Genomic DNA, 12,915 nt, shown 5'->3' with positions numbered 1-12,915 from the left:
CGTTATAATTTTAGTTTATTTCTAAAATGTTCATCAATGTGCTATAGAACACTATATCACTTTTTGTTAAAATGTAATGATCTTTAAAACATATAATGTGCCTCATATATACAATTATTCTGAATGTTAATAATTAACCAGTTGCCTTATAAATGAATGATTTTTTACCACTACAAATAACTTATATGCAAAAAGAGTTCCTATTATTCCAAATATTTTATCAAAAATCCTCTTTACCCAGATGACACAATTATAAAATATGTAGGAATTAAAATAAGTTCTCTAATTTTTTTCAATTTTTTAAACTTAAAAGTGCAGTTAAATAATATTAACTATTGAATAAATTAAAGAAATAATATAAATATAACATTTTTATTTTATAAATTTTGTTTGATTTATAATAACAAATCGATACAAGTAAAAAGTAGGTAATCACTATGAATCAAATATTTTAGTTACTACGATTTTTAAACTTCAAAGAACTGTGATAGTTTTATAAAATACTTATTACGTAAAATGATTATAAAACATGGATTCAAGCAAAAGTTGTAAAAGTATCTGTCATTATAATTGAGTAGATTTAGTTTTTTCCAGTTCTTAACTCTCAAAAAACAGTTCAGGTTATTTTAATTTTGAAGAAAAAGAATCCGTAACTTTCGAGCAAGTTTATTTCATGTAAATGATTTTAATGAAAACAGTCATAGTTAACTAATAATTAACTTTTTATATACTGGTAAATATACTAGTAAACTTAAAATTCGGATTTTGTGTTCTTTTCGCTAAGACTGATTAGACATATCGATAAAAAGAATTATCTATACTATACACCAATATATATATATATTTAGAAGAGTAAACTCTTTTTTTAAAAGTACACAATTTTTATGTATTACTAAAAGAGTTATTTTTTATACAAATTTTATTTGAAAAATACATGACTGTATAAGTATTATTTTTTTGAAAATGGTTTATTTTATGAAATGTATTTGAACTATAAATTTTTATAGCACTTCTGAATGTCAAATGCAAATTCCAAACTATTCCCGGTGACTACATTCCATACACGTTGTTAAGTGAGACATTTATGTCAGATATTATTCCTTTACAAACTACAGAACCTCGATTATCCGAACCTCTTTAATCCGAATACCTCTGTTAACCATAATCGATTGCGAAATATTAACACTTTTCTCTGACGTTCTTATTTTTTTCTCAATTTCAGTAACATACTCTGACATAATAAGATTTAAAAAAATCCTTTGATCTGTACATAGAATTGATCATTCTGTATGCCTTACAAATTAACGCTTTTTATTGGTGGGTTGCTTTAGCTTTTCCAAAGAAATCAAACTTGCAATTTCCGTTATTTCACTTTTTTTGTAATTATTAGAGTAGTTTAGTCTGGTTATAATAGCTTCTTTTTTTGCTAAATGGAACCATGTTATGTTATCTGTGCTTGTAAAATTTGTAAACATAGCCTTACATAATTTTAAACAAATTAAGGAAATAAATTTCAAAAATGAATGAAATCAACTAACGATTCAGAATTAGATGCTGCTTAGTTCGAGTAGTTTATTCAAGCAGAGCTAGAAAGAGAACTGTTACTTGGGACACTAGTACAAATGTATTTGAAAATAAAATATATTTATGCCTATTTTACAAAAAGAAAATTAATACATGACACATTAAAACTAAATTTGGGTACCATATAGTATTATTACATATTCCATATAGTATTATTACATAGTATTATAACATTTATATACAGAGCGTATTGATGTAAAAAGATTTAAAAAATTGTTACTTCTATAAAACGAATATTTCGAAATGGATAATCCAAATTACTTCGGATAATCGAGGTCCTATTTTATATGGAAAAATAATTATGATTTCAATTTTTTGAAACCATATAGATTCCTATTGAACTTATAAAATGTTCAGAGAAAATTCTTTTATTTAAATATAGTGTATATTTTTAATATTCGAGAAAGTTTTTGTGCCTTCTTTCAGTTGTTGTTACATATTATATTGTCTGTGTAAATATATTTTCATGTAAAAGAACAGGGTTAAAGTAGAGAAAAAAAACCTTTGGTTATGTTTCAGTTACGTAAATGGTCATATAAAAATTTATTTTTGTAGCATATACATCATACGAACCTTTGTAAGATATTGTTGCAAAGTTATATTAAAGTATTGTTTCAATGACAAGCGTGTGGTTATTTTCGTATCCTTTAATTTTAAGCAAATAATATCATAATCTTTAACATTACTTGTAAGAAACAGGGATGGATTAATTGTGGTCTTTTCAGCTCTGGTATTACGGCAAGCCGTTGTTCATATTTAGAACTATGTTTTAACTTTATACTATTTCTCCCTTTTCTAAATAATTGCTTAACCAAAATTTTATAGATCCACCACTTAAACTAATATCTCAGCAAATTTTTAAAAAATGGTTTAAAAATCTGACAAATCCAGACTTAAGAAGGCGAGTAAGCAAAGCATCCGAACCAATTTTAAAAAAAATTGAAGTAGAAATACATTCATGAAGTTAATTATCACAAAATAACTGTTTGAGATAATGTTTATAAATGCTAATAGAGAGTTCAACTTAAAAATAGGAGTTTGATGATAAAAGTTATGTAACGTATAAATTTATGGTGAAATTATCTTATATTTAATTAAACATTTGAAAATTTACTCTTAAATGCAAACAGTAATTTAATATGTAATTCAAAACTTCACTGAAACAGCAACTAATGACAGGAAAATTATAACATTCAAATTCAAATCATAGTTTGTAAAATCAATGTCCAATATCAACCCAGTAATTGGCATTAGTTTACCCTATATGACGGTAACATTTTTATTTTTTTAACCATTTCTTTTTTACAATTTTCGCTCATTATAGAAATAGAAGAAAAAACTTTTTTACGCTTTCCCCAAGTATATAGTTTCTCGCAACATTTACTTCAATAAATGTAAAAGGATTAAAAGAAATCAATATTAATAAAAAAAATAAAAATTCTGTTAGTTAGAATGAGGTATTGTATTGCTAATAATACTTACAACAGACAGGCGAACCTGTTTTTGCGCTGTCATTTTTTGTGCGAATTCTTATTCATGCTATTTTTTTATGCGATATGTGAAGATTTCAAGCAAACTGGAACATAATTGACGAAGTTATTTAAAAAAATTGAAAGTTTTATCAGCCATATAGTTTTTTCGATTTTTGATATGTATTTCATCACTTTACATAAGTATTGTGTCAGCCAACTACATTACATATGTATTGAATTCTGTAATAGCATAATTTGATTATTGGACGTACAAGAATTTACGTGTAAATAAATAAAATGTGCAATTAGCATTGCGATTTAATTATTTCGTAGCAAAGGAAAAATTCATTTATCGCAAATAAACATTGAAAGGCATCTGCATCATGTTAGTTCGGGCTTTTTATTTAGATATAAATTTTAAGGATTTTTATTTTATTTTTAGACATGATCCCTGAAAATGAATAAGAGCAAAAACGAAAAGGAAGGTAGTTTCCTTAAAAATCTAAGACTACGATTTTAAAACAAATAGCAGAGGGTGAAGGATCCACAGCTCTTGGTGACCTACGTGAGAATTGTTTTCATGCGGTCCCTATCTATCGCATAAAAAAATACATTTTAATTGCGTTGCGAAAACTATTTTTTATAGCTACATGTGAAGTTTAGCGCAAATTTTTTATACGGTCCCTATTCATTACACAAAAAAAGGTTTGAGTGTACAAATCAAATTGAGTGTACATGCAAAAACTCAAATATAAACTTAAGTTTTCATGCATAAATCAAAGAAGAGTAGGCTCTACAAAATACGAAAAGAAAAATTACCTGTTACTTAGTAACGGCAATTCTAGTTTTGAGCTTCACATACCAAAATTTTACACTAGCAGAGTGATCCATAAAGTCAAAAAATTTAGATTGTGCGTGTGTTTTTCTCATTGGTAACTAAATATATAAATTTTGAAGCATGCAGCATAGTATATTCTATTACTTCACATAACAAAAAGCCAAAATAAAATATGCAACGAAACTTAGTTTTTTCATTTCGCATCACAATACTCAGTGCAGAAGAATGTAGCATAGGATTCAAGTAAATAATCAAGACTAAGTTTAAAGATGTTACGGTTCTAAATAAAAAGACGAGCTAAATATATTTTAATAAACTACTCCTTAAAGTTGACTAGACGTAGTAACTGGTAAACATTATAATATTTAGGCATTTACAAGCGACAAGTATACAAACTCTTCGTTAAAGTAGAACAAACTACTATCTTGCAGAGGATTGTTAAAAATAAGAAATTATTTTCACTGAAAATGATGCGGATTGAAAGAGAGAGAGAGAAAGAAACAAATAGAAACATTCCTTACCTCTAAAAAGTGCACCTAATGTGCGTAAGCTATACAGTGACAAAACACAATTGGTGTTTCTGATTAAGAGTAGGAGATAGTGGGTTCGGGCCGGATTTCAGTTGAAGATCTGGTGTTTATAGACGTGTTTAAATTCACGTGACTTGAACTTATCTCACCGTACTTTTCTTTCAATCGTTCACCAATTAATCATTTGGTTGAAGAAAGATACAAGAACGCATTGTTGCCAATTGTAACTAGAAAAAGCAAATTATTGATGAGTTGCAGCAGGGTAATTGATCTAGTTTAGCCTAACACATTGAATGTCAAAACACTAAGCTAGAAGGTTCTATAAATCGGCTGTGGCTGGAAGCTCTCTCACTACATGTTGTAAGAAATATTGAACTGTGTTGTACCATAATATCGTTTAAATGTATTGTAACCTGATTAAGACACTAGTCTGGTAAAACTTTCGACGTTATAAATTAATCTTTATTCTAGTCTTTTTTAAAAACTTGCTTACACTATACTTCGATGGCTTAATTTAACATCTTATTAAAACTGCAGCAAATTTGCATCACACTATGGTTTAAGGTATCGATATTATGGTTCAACCTACTTTTCTGAGAGTATAGTAAGATTAAAAAGTAGCAAAAATACTAGTTGAAAAAAAAAACAGACTGACAATAAGGAATACTGACTGTAGTGTGAACCTCAATTTCTGTTCCTCAGCAGTAGACTGTGTATGCTTTGGAAAAGTAGGTTTTCTCCAAGTAAAAAAATAAAACAAAATCCCTCCAAAATTCCATATTATCACTCAAAAATGCAAACTTTTTAAACTCAACATCTTTAAGGAGAAAATATTTAGCAAATTGATACCTTCTTGTAAATGATGAAACACACATTTAGTTTTTTTCTCACGTTTAATAAGCTTTAACAAAAATATTTACATAATGATAGAAAAAAAGTTTTGGACACAAGCGATATATAATTCCCGATATCAAAATTGTGATAAATTTTTTAATACAAAGTACATATTATACAAAACAGTGTACACTTTATACATCCTTATCAAGCGTACATTTAAATGTCCTCACTACTATAACAGCAAATGAAGGCCTTATTTGAAACTGAGTTACTTTTCATTAAGTCTACTCACTATCTGGTCTAATTTGTTGCACCCTACTGCAGAAATAATCTCGGTGAAAACCATTCCTAATAATTTATCACCAATAAGATTGAAATTTCATCTATCAAATTGACAGAAATGATGGAATGAACACGAAAGTAAGGCTCACTCTATTCAATATATCTAATTTCTAATATTTTTAAACACATTGAGTGGACCATTATTTAAAAATAAAGCCCTCAAATAATTTCAAATCAGATTTCTTAGAACTAACATTAGTTACTTTTTCTTTTTTTTTAATCGTTGGTTGGTTGTTAATTTACGTCGCACTAGAGCTGCACAATATGGGCTATTGGCGACGGTCTGGGAAACATCCCTGAGGATGATCCGAAGGCATGCCATCACAATTTTGATCCTCTGCAGAGGGGATGGCACCTCCGCTTCGGTAGCCCGACGACCAGCACGCGAAGTCGAGCACTTTACGGCAGAAAAGTTTAACGAGGACCAATACCGCACACCCTCGGTCCCTAAGCAGACTGATCCAAGTGGTCACCCACCCGCACACTGACCGCAGCCAGTGATGCTTGACTTCGGTGATCTGCTGGGAACCGTGTCTTAACGATCAGTCCACTGCGGGACATTTTTTTAATGCACATGAATAGTATTAAATAGCCTACACCCGTTCAGTTACATTGATTTAAAATGGACTAGGAAGATATTGGTTATTATGGGCATTCAAATGATTTATTGCAGAACTCTCACTTGATGCTATAGAGCAGTGGTTCTTAACCTTTTTAAGCCGCGACCCAAATTTGAGAAATATGTTCATGTCGCGACCCAAAAAGAAGTCAAAATTAGGCTGAGTAAGCCACAATGACTTCTTCTAGGAGGTGTTGGTATTACTTATTATTTGGTGTACTACTAACTTTTTTGGTTCGACTCAGCGCGACCCAAGAAATATGCTTCGCGACCCAATTTTGGGTCGCGACCCATAGGTTAAGAACCGCTGCTATAGAGGATAGACGTTGTTCTAACGGAAAATAAAATCATAATCTAGTTGTCGCAAGATAAATACATATAATCTGTAAAGGTAATTAGTGAAACATTCCCTCAACATCCATTTGTGGGCTAAGAGGGGAGCAAGGAGTTAAAGGTTCACAATTTTCTGACTTACGGCATTATGAGTAGTTTGGTCAGGATCGCTCACTGACCACCTTTACTTCACTCCCAAGCTTGTACCCATCTATCTGAAGCTGGGTGGGTGGTGAATAGTTTAACGTTATAACTACTACAACACTTTTTTAAATTTCTTGCAAGGAAAATTCGTAATTTTATATATTTCTCCATTAAAGGAAATTTTTTGCGATAGTCAAAGTACTGTTTAATATAGCGATAGTCAAAGTACTGTAACTAAACTCCTACCAGGTAACTAACTNAAAATTTTTTTTTAATTAATAAAAATGACAGGATAAATGTGCCTCCTTATTTGCATTACAATTTAAATTAAAATCAAATAACATAGCATATTTTCAGTGTTTGGTTGCTCACAAGCAACAATGAATGGTTTTTTGAGCAAAAAGAGAAAGGGGCGATGTGTGTCAGCCAACCCCAAGAGGGGGGCGATGGTCCACAAAAGGTTGGGAACCACTGAGCTAGATGGTTCTTTAAATCAGCTGTGGCTAGAAGCTCTCACACTGCATATTGTAAGAAATTTTGAACTGTGTTGAACCATAATATCGTTTAAATGCATTGTAACCTGATTAAGACACTAGTCTGATAAGACTTTCGACGTTATAAATTAATCTTTATTCTAGTTTTTTTTTAAAGCTTGGTAACACTACTTCGATGGCTTTATTTAACACCTTATTAAAACTGCAGCAAATTTGCATCACACTGTGGTTTAAGGTATCGATATTATGGTTCAACCTACTTTTCTGAGATATAGTAAGATTAAAAGGTAGCAAAAATACTGGCTGGAAAAAAAAACAGGCTGACAATATGGAATACTGGCTGTAGCGTGAACCGCAATATCTGTTCCTCAGCAGTAGACTGTGTATGCTTTGGAAAAGTAGGCTTTCTCCAAGTTAAAAAAGAAAAAAAAAAACCTCCGCAATTCCAAATTAGGACCCAAAAATGCAAACTTTTTAAACTTTTACTACTCAACATCTTCAAAGATAAAATATTTAGCAAATTGATATCTTTTTGTAAATGATGAAACATACATTTAGTTTTTTCTCACCTTTAGTAAGCTTCAACAAAAATATTTACAGATTGATAGTAAAATTTTTTTAAACACAAGCGACATATAATTCCCGATATCAAAATTGGGATAAATTTTTTTTTTACAAAGTACATATTATACAAAACAGTGGACACTTTATACATCCTTATCAAGCGTACATTTACATGTCCTCACTACTATAACAGCAAATGAAGGCCTTATTTGAATAATGGGCAGACTGGGGCACTTTTCATTTAGTCTACTCACTAACTTGTCTAATTTGTTGCACTCTCAGTATGGCAGCAGAAATAATCTGGGTGAAAACCATCCTTAATAATTTATCACCAATAAGATTGAAATTACTTCTATCAAATTAGTGATGGAATGAACATGAAAGTAAGGCTAATTCTATTTTAATAATAACTCCAATATATACACCGAAGAGCTATTACATTATGACCACCCTGCTAATAGCATGTAAGACCACCTTTAGCCCTCAAAACTGCTAGCACCCGCCGTGGCATTGATTCCACAAGGTGCTGATAGGTAGTCAGAGGCATCAGGTACCAAGTGCTCACCAACTGGTCCTGCAATTCCCTCACATTGCGAGGGGGTAGCGTGGCAGCACGAATTTGGTTTTCCAAGTAGGACCACAAATGCTCTATTGGATTAAGGTCAGGTGAATTTGGGGGGTAAGACATGACTTGAAAGTCACTGGAATGTTCCTCGAACCAATCCATGACGATTTGACCCTTATGACCTGATGCATTATCCTGTTGGTAAACACCATCCCCCGCAGGAAAAACTGTTGCCATGAATGGGTGAACCTGGTCTTCAACTATGTTCAAGTAGCTTACAGATGTCAGGGATTTTTCTATGCGGATTATGGGTCCTAATGTGCCCCATGAAAACATTGTTCCTGGGCGAGAAACCATGAAAACCTGGCCGAGCCCATTGTTATAGATGGAAGGTGGCCATAATGTAATGGCTCTTCGGTGTATTTAATTTCTAATATTTTTAAGCATATTGAGTGGACCACACTCTCTCTATTTAGAAACAAAGCCCTCAAAGGGAGATAATCTTGGTTACTATGGGCATTAAAATGATTTATTGCAGAAATGACATTTGATGCTGTTGAGGAAGTAAAATGATTTACATTGTTCTTACGTAAAATCAAAACATAATCTAATTGTCTCAAAATAAATGCATAAAATCAGTAAAACTAATTAGTGAAACATTCCCTCAACAGCCAGTCGTGGGCTAAGAGGGGAGTTAAAGGTTCACAATTTTGTGACCTTCAGCATTATGAGTAATTTGGTCAGAATTGCGCACCAACCACCTTTACTTCACTCCCAAGCTTGTACCCATCTATCTAAAGCTGGGTGGGCAGTGAATAGTTTAACGTTATAACAACTACAACACTTTTTTAAATTTTTTAAATTTCCTGTCAGGAAAATTCTTAATTTTATATATTTCTCCATTAAAGGAAATTTTTTTCGATAGTCAAAGTACTGCAACTAAACTCCTACCAGGTAACTAACTAAAAATGAAGAAATTTCGCCCTCACTTTATAAAGTTGAGGCGAAAAGGCTTCTATATAAAGCTGCGACGCAATCTTATTTCAGAAGGAAAAGTTGCGCAGGCGAATACAATAAATAATTGTTTGTTTTTTTTAATCACGAAGCAATTTTTTTTAAAATTCAAAATTGAATATTCTTTACGTATCACCTTGAGTTTTTCACGTACCGTTGATCAGGATCGGGGAGGAAAATACTAAAAATGATAAATCAGAAACAACGGAATTATAATGAGAATATACTCTTACTTCTTCATTCGGAGGAATTGATTGATAGAAGGTTCAAATTAATGTTGGTAGCATCGAACGAGGTTATACTACACCAAACTTTTTTTTTGACAAAGCTATTGAAGACGACATTGTTATTTTTTCAATTTTTGTTATAAAATTTCGTTTGGCACAGTTATAATTCCACCGTGTTGCGCGTCGCGTGGTTCGGTCATCCATGTTATTACCGAAGTCTGAAGTCAGATTAAAAGGTAAAGAGTCGTGGAACTCAAGTTTACTAAAGAAAGATTTGCTCCCTTAGGAACAGTATTTAGGTAGAAAATATTTATGGTAGATAGTAGTATAATATTATTAGACTATTTATAATATTAATCATTTATAGTAGGTTTAAAACAATATATTAAACTCTAATATGGAATTTTTGATCACATTATAAATCTATACATCGTATCTGTAATTAATTGAAGGGCAGGTAATCTGTACGGGGATGAACGTCATTTCAAAACTAATTATATTAGGATTTTTCGAAGAATAATTGTTCACGTTTACGACCTGGCAAAAGGCCAGCTCCAATTAATGGTCAAAAATTGATGCTCTTTTGAGATCTTCAAATCCCATGTCACATTGTGCCTTAAAATAGGAGTGGATATTTACTCACTTTTGTATTGAAAGAATTCATAAGTTATAGATATTAATTTTGTATTAACTACACTGTGTGGCCAAAGGTATCCGGACATCTATGGCAGCATCATGGTGTGAGGGTGTTTTGACCTGGGTGGTAGTTCGTGCGGTTGTAAACATGAGCTCTGAGATAAATGTAGACATTCTAGACAATATTTCTCTGCAATATCTAAGGCAATATTTCGGGGAAGGCTTCTTTGTCTTTCGGAGAACAGCCCCATCATACATCGCGACTGCGCAGCTGTGATTTGACCAAATGGGTGTTCAGAAACAAGATGAACCTTCTCATAGTTCCGATATAAACCTCATATAGAACAATTTTGGGACGAAGAAGAATTGCAGATTATACAGCCAGCTAAATTCACCATCCTCACCGACAGAATTCACTTAATTTGTTTTGAACGCCTAAAAGTGAGTTCCTACAGCTACCTATGGTGGGTGGTTTTCCCCGGACGTGTACAGGCAGGTATTAATGCGAAAAGTGGAGGAATATCACATTCTGGCTATTTTTGGTCAGATAGTGTATTACTTAAATGCGAAAACCTTAAGGAGTAAATATTTCGCACCTAGTTATATAAATTTTGGATTATTAAAAATTGCAGTCATAACGACCTTGTTACAATGCAGTTGTTTCACTTCATTTTGCCACTAACTTCCATGAATGCCCTCATTCCAACGAGCAAAATTAAATTTCATGTAAACCAGTATAATGGGAAAGCCAAGAAATCGATAAACTACCGAATAAATAACACAGCGAGTCAATGAATCGATGTTTCGATAAATGATCGAACCAGCAAGTCAATGAATACTTGAATTGACAAGTCAGTGAGTAAATAAGTAAATGAACTAGCGTGTGAATGAATGAACGTGAATATTGAATGGGTGAATTAATAAATATGCGAATCAATAAATTAGTCTCTTAAAGAATGAATTAATTAATCTATGAGTACATAATCAACGAATCTATGAATAAGATAATAAACGAATTAGAACGACAGCGAATGAACAAAATAGCGAATCAGTGAATTTTAGAATTAAAAAAAGGGAGAATCAGTGAATTTGCGAAACTATATCACCGAATCAATAAAACAATTAAACTTCGAGTTATTGAACATGCAGGTCGTAGAATCAGTTATTCGTTGATTATTTTTGTTTCAGCTATTCACTCTTTGTTAGTTCGTTGAGTAACTGATTCGACGATTCACTAAAAATTTCATTCGTTCTTTTATTCGCTATCTTTTATTTATTCATTAAATTGAAGTGTTTTTCTATAGATTCGCTGATTTATTGTTTTTCTTTTACTATACGAAACCAACTTACTAATTCTAAAGCTGAATAAATATGACACGGGTAACTCGGTTTGATTTTAATGAGTTTGATTTGAGGGGATATAAATTTGCCCTATCATCCATTGCAATTATGAAAGTTAATATTTATACTAGTACGAATTATACTAGTTTTCTGAACTAGTATTAGTCTTCTCGAAAATCTATAAAAAAATCGCATAAGGAAAATAAAAAAAGAGAATTTCTTAATCTAAGTATTTTTAAAAATTTTATAAGTAACATCTTTTATGCTCTCTCATAAATTTTTTCTTGTGTTGGTGAAATAGACATAACTCAAATATCATGGAGAAAGTTTTGCAATTTTTTTTAAATATACTAAAAAGAATTTTCTAAAAATCAGTACGAAATTCGCAGCAATGATATTGTATTACTAATTTCTCGGAATAAAAGCTAGTTCAAAATCAAAACATAAACAGTTTTTTGCTTCAACTTGTTTGCGTTTTGTTCAATAATCTTCATTGGTTAACAGTTAAAATGGTATATTTAAATTTTGAAGCTCGTATTTTATTTTATAATCGACGTTGAACAGCTGAGNTGGGACATGCCAGGAAAATGACATTTTGAAGTTCAATTAAATTTTTTAACTGTACAAAACAGTCAATACTAGTGCAAAGTCATTTTAAAATGCTAACAGCAATGCAATTTATTAATTTTTTTTAAGAAAAAAGCTCTTTTAGTATAGTATTAGATCTTGGGGCAAGGGACAGTGAATTTTCATATTTCATGACAGTCACCCATATACAAATAATATAAACGGATCCTGACTGAAAATTGTTGTAAATATCCTAAATAAAACTTTAACAACGAATTTTTTCTTATCCTTTTAGTAATAAGTTTCAAAGTAAACTCAAGTAGGTCTCTAAGCTTCTCAGTGGTAAAGTAGTATATGTAGCTTTTTTTTTTGTTCTAGTCCTTATAGCGGAACGCGAAATTACGGATACCCTAGTCACTTCGCATTTTTGCAGGAAACTACACAGGAAAAAGGATTTCAACTATTTACTGTTACATACGAAACCAAACTTACTAAATCGAAGACTAAATAAATATGACCCGTGTAACTCGGTTTGATTTGAGGGGATATAGACTTGCCCTATCACCCATTGCAATTATGAAAGTTAGTATTTATACTAGTACTAGTTATCCTACTTTTCTGAACTAGTGCAAGTCTTCTGAAAAAATCTTTAAAAAAAATCGCCACAGGAAAATAAAAAAAGAGAATTTCTTAATCTAAGAATTTTTAATAATATTATAAGTAACATCTTTTACGCTCTCTCATAAATTTTTTCTTGTGGTGGTGAAATAGACATAGCTCAAATATCACGAAGAAAGTTTTGCAATTT

Source organism: Parasteatoda tepidariorum, chromosome 4 (assembly GCF_043381705.1).
Source record: "Parasteatoda tepidariorum isolate YZ-2023 chromosome 4, CAS_Ptep_4.0, whole genome shotgun sequence".
In the NCBI taxonomy this organism is placed as follows: Eukaryota; Metazoa; Arthropoda; class Arachnida; order Araneae; family Theridiidae; genus Parasteatoda; species Parasteatoda tepidariorum.
Note: the sequence above shows the minus strand (reverse complement) of the source record.